This window comes from Pan paniscus, chromosome 5 (genome assembly GCF_029289425.2).
Source record: "Pan paniscus chromosome 5, NHGRI_mPanPan1-v2.0_pri, whole genome shotgun sequence".
Taxonomy (NCBI): Eukaryota; Metazoa; Chordata; class Mammalia; order Primates; family Hominidae; genus Pan; species Pan paniscus.
The window spans coordinates 164,912,034-164,923,361 of NC_073254.2; the positions used below are offsets into that span (position 1 = coordinate 164,912,034).

At 43.8% G+C, this 11,328-nt stretch overlaps 1 long non-coding RNA gene across 1 annotated transcript; it reads left to right on the forward strand.

Moving 5' to 3' along the window:
- Positions 1-2,535: 2,535 nt before the first annotated feature.
- Positions 2,536-10,455, forward strand: LOC134730631 (uncharacterized). The gene is made up of 3 exons (XR_010112534.1): positions 2,536-2,666; positions 3,723-3,958; positions 10,311-10,455. It is a non-coding gene; the product is annotated as an uncharacterized LOC134730631 (long non-coding RNA).
- The last annotated feature ends 873 nt before the right edge of the window (positions 10,456-11,328 follow it).

An 11,328-nucleotide genomic window follows, 5' to 3' on the forward strand; every position in this document is an offset into this window, starting at 1 on the left:
TACTAAGTAACAGAGAGAGGACTACCTTCCGACAGTTCTGTTATTAATAAGTTGAATAGAATCTTTAACATATATTCATTTTGTAATTATGCAAAAGTCAGAATTTCAGACTTCAGAAGTTTTTTTTTTTAGAAACCCCAATGTTCTTAGTACCCACCACATAAAAATGTTCAATAAATATTTATTGAATAAATAAATAAGTGAATAAAAAGGTAAGAATTAGTTTTTTTGTATTGTCAAAAATGATTATGGAACCTTAATGATTTAAATAATATTACAGAAAATATCACCTCTTTTTTTTTCTATTTTTTATTGGTAGAACTTGGGAAGTAAGCATTATTAATTAAACTACTTTATTCTAAAAACAGGTGTATCCTGTGTTTCTTCATTTCTTTTCATGAGATTAGCTTCAGCTATGACACATCTTCTGCCAACCAGCAGTAAAGAAGGGCTTGATGATCACATGTGACACTTTGAGAAAGAAAAAGGGTCTAAATAGGCAACTTCCAAATTCCCTTGATTGTAGTTTATATTGATTAGGACTCTTTTGCTTGCAAATAACAAAAATCAATTCAAACTACTCTAAGCAAAAAAAAGAAAAGAAAATTTATTGGACAGATCATGGACCATGTCATTGAATTTGAGGGCAATGAAGCAACTAGACCTTAGGAACCAAAGTAAAGATTGCAATGCTGCAAGGAAGCCAGAGTCCGCCTCCATCTCACATTTCCGCCTCTTCTGTACATCTCTTTCATGACTCTCTCTCACTGCTTTCTCACAGGCTCTATGGCCTTGTATAAAACAGCTGGTACCTCGTGCTTCCAGATAACAGTTACTTATCACAGACTAGTGACCCGGTGGGAAGCAGATTTCTTGCTCTCTCAAGCTAAAGAATTGCTTTCCCAATTCCCAGGACTAATTGCTGTCTCAGGCATTGAATCAATGAGACCGTGGTGCTTGAGGGTGGGGTGACACACTGTAGAAATGTGTCAGCTTCTGGGGTAACAGTGTGGGTAGCAGAAAAGGAAGTCATTTCTAGAAAAGCAGCATTAGACAATTTAATAAGTGTTCACTAGAGTAACTTTTAAAAACTATTTGTGAAAAAAAGAGACCATCAACTCAGCAAACTAGAAAAGCATAAAACAGGGCAAAGGCACAGTCTGGTAATGAAGAAGGAGAATAAGAAATGTAAAGTTGTGGAAAAACAGAATAAATGAGACTCAGAGGGAAAATGGAGAAGGTATAGCTTTTCCAGTGGGGTAATAATGGTGCTTGTGTTTTCCTAGAGGTGTTTGAAAGTCTAATGAACAAAGTTTTAAAAGCATTTTGTCCTCTCATGCGCTGTCAAATATAACTTCCTGCAATGCCAGGAAGATTCTATATCTGCACTATCCAATTTAAGAGTGCATTAGCCACATGTGGCTACTGAATGCTTGGAATGTGACTAATTTGATTGAGGGAATAAGTTTTTAATTAAATTTAATTTTAATTAATTCACATTCAAATAGCCACATGTGGCTAGTGGCTACCAGGTTGGATAGTGCAGCTTCACACCTGATGGACTGAATATCCAGACCATGGCCACACTATCGATAAAAACAGAACTCTGACCCATTACAGACAGCGACCTGCCCAGGAAGAAGCCAAGTCAGGTTTGCATGAAGTCAGACCTCTAAGAACAATCCAGAAAGCCAATCACCCCTGTAACATTTAGCAAAAAAAGACCAGGACTTCAATAATACTTGACAGCTCCCCTATTTTTTGTCACCACTTCTCATTTAGGACCAACCAGAGAAAGCCAAATATGCACCCATATGACGTGCTCCATGATGAGTTAGCCTGCTCCAAGCCTGCAGTCTCTGATCAGGGCACGTTTGAACCCCCTTTTCTCTATTCCAAGCTTTTCCACCCCTTTGTCTGCCTCTGAGTCTCTGCTAAAACATGAGCAACGGTGGCTGACTCCTTTGCTTGTTTCCATTTGGTTAATATTTAATTTCCACATAGTATTGATTTAGTTAGTGAATTCTATTTATGCCTGTATGTGTTACTTAATTGTTTTGGCACATGCCCGTCAGTGCTGTATTTTTATGGTATCTGAATGGGAAACCACTATGTCATACGGATTTATATATTTTTAAAAATTGACAAAAACACAAGTTATCCTTGATTAATATTTGGGGATATGTACATTCAGTAGTCCCCTTGTATTTATTACATGTGCCCATTTGTAAGTGTATAAATTAGGGTTGCCAGATTTAGCAAATAAAAATACAGGACACTCAGTTAAATTAGAATTTCAGATAAACAACACATTAATTTTTGGTTTACATATATCTCATGAATTATTTGTCCTATTATGCCACAATCAATTCATTGTGTATCTAAAATTCAACTTTAACTTGGCATCCTGTCTTTTATCTGGCTGCCCTGGTATAGATGCTCCTCCCAAAGCGTGACTGTGTCTCCAGTAGCTGCTGTGGCTGAGAGTGTGCCCAACATCTGCTTCTCATGCAGCCTCACTCTGGCCAGCTTTTATGTAGGGCAGACATCTCAGGAGGAAGAGCCAAGAGAACCAGAAATGTTCCCAGACATGTTGCTTCACCACCGTGCCTCTCTTTCTTTCAGCAAACAGGAGAGGTAGGAGAGGAAGGCAGAGCAGAGCACTGGTAAGCTTTGCATTTGCTACAGAGAGGTAGGGGTGCTGGAACACACGGAATCCCCTGGACACAGCCCTATGGGCCCCATGGCATCTGTGCTCTGGTGGTGCAGTGCTGTTGTGCAGGACTCGGAGGGATTTTCTACAGCCTTTCTAATCCTTCCAGGGACCCAGAAATGCATTCGATCTTGATGAATGTGGATAGGCTTCTATTTCTGCCTTGTCTCCTTGATCCCAGCTCAGCACAACTGCAGAGCTCACTCTTTAAAATTTACATTTAATGAGATTTTACTGTGCCAGGCATTGCTCTAGTTTCTAGGAATTTGGCTGAGAATAAGATAGATAAGATCCCTGACACTAAAGAGCTTATATTCTAGTCTGAGAGAAAGATAATAAATGAGTAACAAATAAATGATTATATAGGTACCTGGTAATAATAAATAATATGAATAAAACATAAGCAGGGTAAGTGGAAAATGAATAAACTCAAATGCCAATTCCTCCTCCAAATCATTAAAATGACCTGCTGATAAAGCAAAACTGAGTTTATCACTAATGCAGGAAGATGACTACTATCTTGACAAAGTCTTAGGAGAGCCTTAGAGTGGAAGAGAAAAAGTAGAATATTACCGAGTTCTTGAAATCTGGTTTAAGACAGGTCTTTTAAATGTCAGGGCTGATTGAGAATGGACACAGAGAGGCTTGGGTTTGGAAGAGTAAACTGTCAGGCCTCTGAGCCTAAGCCAAGCCATCGCATCCCCTGTGACTTGCATGTATATGCCCAGATGGCCTGAAGTAACTGAAGAATCACAAAAGAAGTGAAAAGGCCCTGCCCGGCCTTAACTGATGACATTCCACCATTGTGATTTGTTCCTGCCCCACCTTAACTGAGTGATTAACCCTGTGAATTTGCTTCTCCTGGCTCAGAAGCTCCCCCACTGAGCACCTTGTGACCCCCACCCCTGCCCACCAGAGAACAACCCCCTTTGACTGTAATTTTCCATTACCTTCCCAAATCCTATAAAACGGCCCCAACCCTATCTCCCTTCACTGACTCTCTTTTCAGACTCAGCCCACCTGCACCCAGGTGAAATAAACAGCTTTATTGCTCACACAAAGCCTGTTTGGTGGTCTCTTCACACTGACGCTCATGAAATTTGGTGCCGTGACTCGGATCGGGGGACCTCCCTTTGGAGATCAATCCCCCGTCCTCCTGCTCTTCGCTCCATGAGAAAGATCCACCTATGACCTCAGGTCCTCAGACTGACCAGCCCAAGAAACATCTCACCAATTTCAAATCCAGTAAGTGGCCTCTTTTTACTCTCTTCTCCAACCTCCCTCACTATCCCTCAACCTCTTTCTCCTTTCAATCTTGGTGCCACACTTCAATCTCTCCCTTCTCTTAATTTCAATTCCTCTCATTTTCTGGTAGAGACAAAGGACACCCATTTTATCCATGGACCCAAAACTCCGGCGCCGGTCACGGACTGGGAAGGCAGCCTTCCCTTGGTGTTTAATCATTGCAGGGACGCCTCTGTGATTATTCACCCATGTTTCAAAGGTGTCAGACCACACAGGGACGCCTGCCTTGGTCCTTCACCCTTGGCAGCAAGTCCTGCTTTTCTGGGGGAGGGGTAAGTACCCCAACCCCTTCTCTCTGTGTCTCTACCCCTTCTCTGATTTTCTGGGGCAGGGGCAAGTACCCCTCAACCCCTTCTCCTTCACCCTTAGTGGTAAGTCCCGCTTTTCTGGGGGAGGGACAAGTACCCCAACCCCTTCTCTCTGTGTCTCTACCCCTTCTCTGCTCTTCTGGGGCAGGGTCAAGAACCCCTCAACCCCTTCTCCTTCACTGTTAGTGGCAAGTCCTGCTTTTCTGGGGGAGGGACAAGTACCCCAACCCCTTCTCTCTGTGTCTCTACCCCTTCTTTTCTCTTCTGGGGCAGGGGCAAGAACCCCTCAACCCCTTCTCCTTCACTGTTAGTGGCAAGTCCTGCTTTTCTGGGGGAGGGACAAGTACCCCAACCCCTTCTCTCTGTGTCTCTACCCCTTCTTTTCTCTTCTGGGGCAGGGGCAAGAACCCCTCAACCCCTTCTCCTTCACTGTTAGTGGCAAGTCCTACTTTTCTAGGGGGCAAGAACCCCCAATCCCTTATTTCCATGCCCCAACCCTTTCTCTGCTTTTCTGGAGGGCAAGAAACCCCCAGCTCTTCTCCATGTCTCTACTCTTTTCTCTGGGCTTGCCTCCTTCACTATGGGCAACCTTCCATTCCTCCTTCTCCCTTAGCCTGTATTCTTAAGAACTTAAAACCTCTTCAACTCTCACCTGACCTAAAATCTAAGCATCTTATTTTCTTCTGCAATGCCACTTGACCACAATACAAACTTGACAGTAGTTCCAAATAGCCGGAAAACAGCACTTTCAATTTTTCCATCCTACAAGATCTAAATAATTCTTGTCGTAAAATAGGCAAATGATCTGAGGTGCCTGACGTCCAGGCATTCTTTTACATATCAGTCCCTTCCTAGTCTCTGTGCCCAGTGCAACTTGTTCCAAATTTTCCTTCTTTCCCTCCCGCCTGTCCCCTCAGTCTCAACCCCAAGCGTCGCTGAGTCTTTCTAATCTTCCTTTTCTACAGACCCATCTGACCTCTCCCTTCCTTACCAGGCCAAGCTAGGTCCCAATTCTTCCTCAGCCTCCATTCCTCCACACTATAATCTTTGTATCACCTCCCCTCCTCACACCTGGTCTGGCTTACAGTTTAGTTCCGTGACTAGCCCTCCCCCACCTGCCCAGCAATTTACTCAAAAAGGTGGCTGGAGCCAAAGGCATAGTCAAGGTTAATGCTCCTTTTTCTTTATCCCAAATCAGAAGCGTTTAGGCTCTTTTTTATCAAATATAAAAACCCAGCCCAGTTCATGGCTCATTCGGCAACCCTGAGACACTTTACAGCCCTAGACCCTAAAAGGTCAAAAGGCCGTCTTAGTCTCAAAATACATTTTATTACCCAATCTGTTCCCGACATTAAATAAAACTCCAAAAATTAAATTCTGGCCCTCAAACCCCACAACAGGATTTAATTAACCCCACCTTCAAGGTGTACAATAACAGAAAAAAGTTGCAATTCCTTGCCTCCACTGTGAGACAAACCCCAGCCACATCTCCAGCACACAAGAACTTCCAAACGCCTGAACTGCAGAAGCCAGGCGTTCCTCCAGAACCTCTTCCCCCAGGAGCTTGCTACACATGCTGGAAATCTGGCCACTGGGCCAAGGAATGCCCGCAGCCCAGGATTCTTCCTAAGCTGCGTCCCATCTGTGTGGGACCCCACTGAAAATCAGACTGTTCAACTCACCTGGCAGCCACTCCCAGAGCCCCTGGAACTCCAGCCCAAGGCTCTCTGAATGACTCCTTCCCAGATCTTCTCGGCTTAGCGGCTGAAGACTGCGGCTCGGTCACCTCGGAAGCCCTGTAGACCATCACCGATGCTGAGCTTTAGGTAACTCTCACAGTGGAAGGTAAGCCCGTCCCCTTCTTAATCAATATGGAGGCTACCCACTCCACATTACCTTCTTTTCGAGGGCCTGTTTCCCTTGCCTCTGTAACTGTTGTGGGTATTGATGGCCAGGCTTCTAAACCTCTTAAAACTCCCCAACTCTGTTGCCAACTTAGACAATACTCTTTTAAGCACTCCTTTTTAGTTATCCCCACCTGCCCAGTTCCCTTATTAGGCCGAGATATTTTAACCAATTATCTGCTTCCCTGACTATTCCTTTATTACAACTGCATCTCATTGCTGCCCTTCTTCCCAATCCAAAGCCTCCTTTGAGTCCTCCTCTTGTAACCCCCCACCTTAACCCACAAGTATAAGATACCTCTACTCCCTCCTTGGTGACTGATCATGCACCCCTTACCATCTCATTAAAACCTGATCACCCTTACCCCACTCAATGCCAATATCCCTTCCCACTGCATGCTTTGAAAGGATTAAAGCGTGTTATCACTCACCTGCTACAGCATGGCCTTTTAAAGCCTATAAACTCTCCTTACAATTCCCCCATTTTACCTGTCCTAAAATCAGACAAGCCTTACAAGTTAGTTCAGGATCTATGCCTTATCAACCAAATTGTTTTGCCTATCCACCCCGTGGTGCCAAACCCATATAGTCTCCTATCCTCAATACCTCCCTCCACAATCCATTATTCTGTTCTGGATGTCAAACATGTTTTCTTTACTATTTATTTGCACCCGTCATCCCAGCCTCTCTTCACTTTCACTTGGACTGACCCTGACACCCATCAGGCTCAGCAAATTACCTGGGCTATACTGCCGCAAGGCTTCACAGACAGACCCCATTACTTCAATCAAGCCCAAATTTCATCCTCATCTGTTACCTATCTCAGCATAATTCTCGTAAAACACACGTGCTTTCCCTGCCGATCGTGTCCAACTAATCTCTCAAACCCCAACCCCTTCTACAAAACAACAACTCCTTTCCTTCCTAGGCATGGTTCGTGCGGTCAGAATTCTTACACAAGAGCCAGGACCACACCCTGTAGCCTTTCTGTCCAAACAACTTGACCTTACCATTTTAGCCTAGCCCTCATGTCTGTGTGCAGTGGCTGCCACTGCTTTAATACTTTTAGAGGCCCTCAAAATCACAAACTATGCTCAACTCACTCTCTACATTTCTCATAACTTCCAGAATCTATTTTCTTCCTCATACCTGATGCATATACTTTCTGCTCCCTGGCTCCTTCAGCTGTACTCACTCTTTGTTAAGTTCCAAAATTACCATTGTTCCTGGCCCGGACTTCAATCCAGCCTCCCACATTAGTCCAGATACCACACCTGACCCTCATGACTGCATCGTTCTGATCCACCTGATGTTCATCCCATTTCCCCACATTTCCTTCTTCCCTGTTTCTCACCCTGATCACACTTGATTTATTGATGGCAGTTCCACCAGGCCTAATCGCCACATACCAGCAAAGGCAGGCTATGCTATAGTACAAGCCACTAGCCCGCCTCTTAGAACCTCCCATTTCCTTTCAATCGTGGAAATCTATCCTCAAGGAAATAACTTCTCAGTGTTCCATCTGCTATTCTATCTGCTATTCAACTACTCCTCAAGGATTATTCCGGCCCCCTCCCTTCCCTACACATCAAGCTCGAGGATTTGCCCCCGCCCAGGACTGGCAAATTAGCTTTACGCAACATGCCCTGAGTCACAAAAACTAAAATACCTCTTAGTCTAAGTAGACACTTTCACTAGATAGGTAGAGGCCTTTCCTACAGGGTCTGAGAAGGCCACCACAGTCATTTCTTCCCTTCTGTCAGGCATAATTCCTCAGTTTAGCCTTCCCACCTCTATACAGTCTGATAACAGACCAGCCTTTATTAGTCAAATCAGCCAAGCAGTTTTTCAGGCTCTTAGTATTCAGTGACAGACTAATGGTCTATTAAAAACACACCTCACCAAGCTCAGCCACCAACTTAAAAAGGACTGGACAATACTTTTACCACTTTTCCTTCTCAGAAGTCAGACCTGTCCTCAGAATGCTACAAGGTACAGCCCATTTAAGCTCCTGTATAGACGCTCCTTTTTATTAGGCCCCATTCTCATTCCAGACACCCGACCAACTTAGACTGTGCCCCCAAATAACTTGTCATCCCTACTATCTTCTGTCTAGTCATACTCCTATTCACCGTTCTCAACTACTCATACATGCCCTGATCTTGTTTACGCTGCCGGTTTACACTGTTTCTCCAAGCCATCACAGCTGATATCTCCTCATGTTATCCCCAAACTGCCACTCTAAACTCTTGAAGTAAATAAATAAACTTTGCTGGCAGGACTATGCTGAACCTCCTTAGGCACTCTCTAATTAGATGTCCTAGGTCCTCCCAATTCTTAGTCCTTTTATACCTGTTTTTTTCCTTTTCTTATTCCATTTGGTTTTTCAATTCATACAAAACCATATCCAGGCCGTCACCAATAATTCTACATGACAAATGTTTCTTCTAACAACTCCACAATATCACCCCTTACCACAAGATCTCCCTTCAGCTTAATCTCTCCCACTCTTGGTTCCCATACCTCCCCTAATCCTGCTTGAAGCAGCCCTGAGAAATATAGCCCATTCTCTCTTCATACCACCCCCCAAAATTTTTGCCACCCCAATACTTCAACACTATTTTGTTTTATTTTTCTTATTAGTATAAGAAGGCAGGAATGTCAGGCCTCTGAGCCCAAGCCAAGCCATCGCATCCCCTGTGACTTGCATGTATATGCCCAGATGGCCTGAAGTAACTGAAGAATCACAAAAGAAGTGAAAAGGCCCTGCCCGGCCTTAACTGATGACATTCCACCATTGTGATTTGTTCCTGCCCCACCTTAACTGAGTGATTAACCCTGTGAATTTGCTTCTCCTGGCTCAGAAGCTCCCCCACTGAGCACCTTGTGACCCCTGCCCCTGCCCACCAGAGAACAACCCCCTTTGACTGTAATTTTCCTTTACCTTCCCAAATCCTATAAAAGGGCCCCACCCCTATCTCCCTTCGCTGACTCTCTTTTCAGACTCAGCCCACCTGCACCCAGGTGAAATAAACAGCTTTATTGCTCACACAAAGCCTGTTTGGTGGTCTCTTCACACGGACACGCATGAAATAAACCATGTTTCATGAGCCCAGATGAGCAATCTGTTGATCTGAGAAAAGGAGTTTACTTGAATGAAAGCTAGCGTTGTTTGGATACATGGACATTGGGAAGTTCCTGAAAGAAACAATCACATGATCTGCAACTTTATCTTCCTGAGCCAGGGTTTTCTGGAAGAGTGATGCCCTGTAGCTGCAGACAGTGAGCTGTGTGGTTGAGATAGTTTGAATGCTGGGGGCTATTTCAGTTGGTGTGGTCAGGGAAGGCCTCCTAGTTGATGAAACCTTAGTAGAGGTCTGACTGTTGTGAAGGGTGAGCTGTGAGCAGTTCTAGGAAATTCAGCATTCTAGCCAGAGAGAAGAGTCAGGGCAAATCCCTTGGCATGGGAAGGATTTTGAGTGTTGGAGGACTAGCAAGAGAAGCAGGATAGCTGGGGACACCATTGAGCAAGGGGGAGGTTACTTGGAGATTAGTCAATACCTTCCCAACACTAGGAAGAGTTTGGATTGAATTCTAAGGGATATGGGAAGTAATTGATGGTTTTAAAAAGAGGAGTTATCTGATTTACAGGGTTAAAGGACCACTTTGGCAGGAAGACCAGTTAGGAGGCTTTTGTAGTAGTCCAGGGGAGGGCAGGTGGCTTGGTCTTTGGTCATAGCAATGGAGGTGATGAGAAGTCAGTGGTGTACTAGGAGTTATCCTTGACTCCTCTTTTCCAGAACATCTCACATTCAAACTATCTAGCTTCAAAATATAACTCCTAGTATTTTGACCTGAATAACTGATTGAAAAGCTATTCCATGTTGTTATGGACTGTGTGTGTTCTCCCAAAATTCATATATTGAAGCCTATATCCCAGTGTGACTATATTTGGATACAAGGCCTCCAGAAAGGTAAAATTAAGGATATATGGGGTCATAGGATAGGATTCTAGTTTAGTAGCACTGGTGTCCTTATAAGTAGAAGGGACACCAGAGATCTCTTTCTTTCTATTCACAGACTAAGGAAAAGTTATATGAGGATACAGCAAGAGGGCAGCCAACTACATTCCTGGAAGACAGCCCTGAAACCAACACTGATGGCACCTAGATCTTGACTTCTGGCATCTGGAACTGTGAAAAAATAAATTTCCATTGTTTAAGCCATGCAGTCTGTGGTAATGTTTTATGGCATCTCTAGCAAATTAATCTGCCATGTAATAGTATGTAGAAAACTGTGGAAAGAGTAGATTTGGGCAGGGTGGGAACGTGGGGTAAAAATAAACAGTTCTCCTTGTGGAAATGGTTGTGGATTATATGAGTTTTAAAGTCAGAGTGAAGGATGTTGAGATATAAAGGAGAGAGTCAGTAATGTGTGGCTTTGAGACTTGGATTTTTCTTTTCTTTCCTAAACATCTGACTCTACCACCACTAGCCTCCTCCATTCCTGCCTTCTTGAATAACTATTTCTATTATGCCATTTCTCTTCTTCCTATTGAACACTACCTTCTGTGAAGGATTAGCTGTGATGTGGTGTAAAACTCTTTGGACTTAGGCCAGGTATGGTGGCTCACGCCTACAATCCCAGCATTTTGGGAGACCGAGGCAGGCAGATCACGAGGTCGGGAGATCGAGACCATCTGGCTAACATGGTGAAACCTCTTCTCTACTAAAAATACAAATAATAATAATAATAGTAATAATAGTAATAATTAGCCAGGTGTGGTGGCAGGCGCCTGTAGTCCCAGCTACTCAGGAGGATGAGGCAGGAGAATGGCGTGAACCCGGGAGGTGGAGCTTGCAGTGAATTAACTCACTACACTAAAATGTCATTGAATAATATCAATAAACACATACATTTTTATTGTATGTGGATCGCGCCACTGTACAGCAGCCTAGGCAACAGAGCGAGACTCCGTCTCAAAAACAAACAAACAAACAATCAAAAAAACCTCTTTGGACTTAGTGTTAAGTACTCTGGGTTCAGGTCCCATCTCTAACCCTTACTATCTGTATAGCCGGGGAGTCTTGAGCAACTG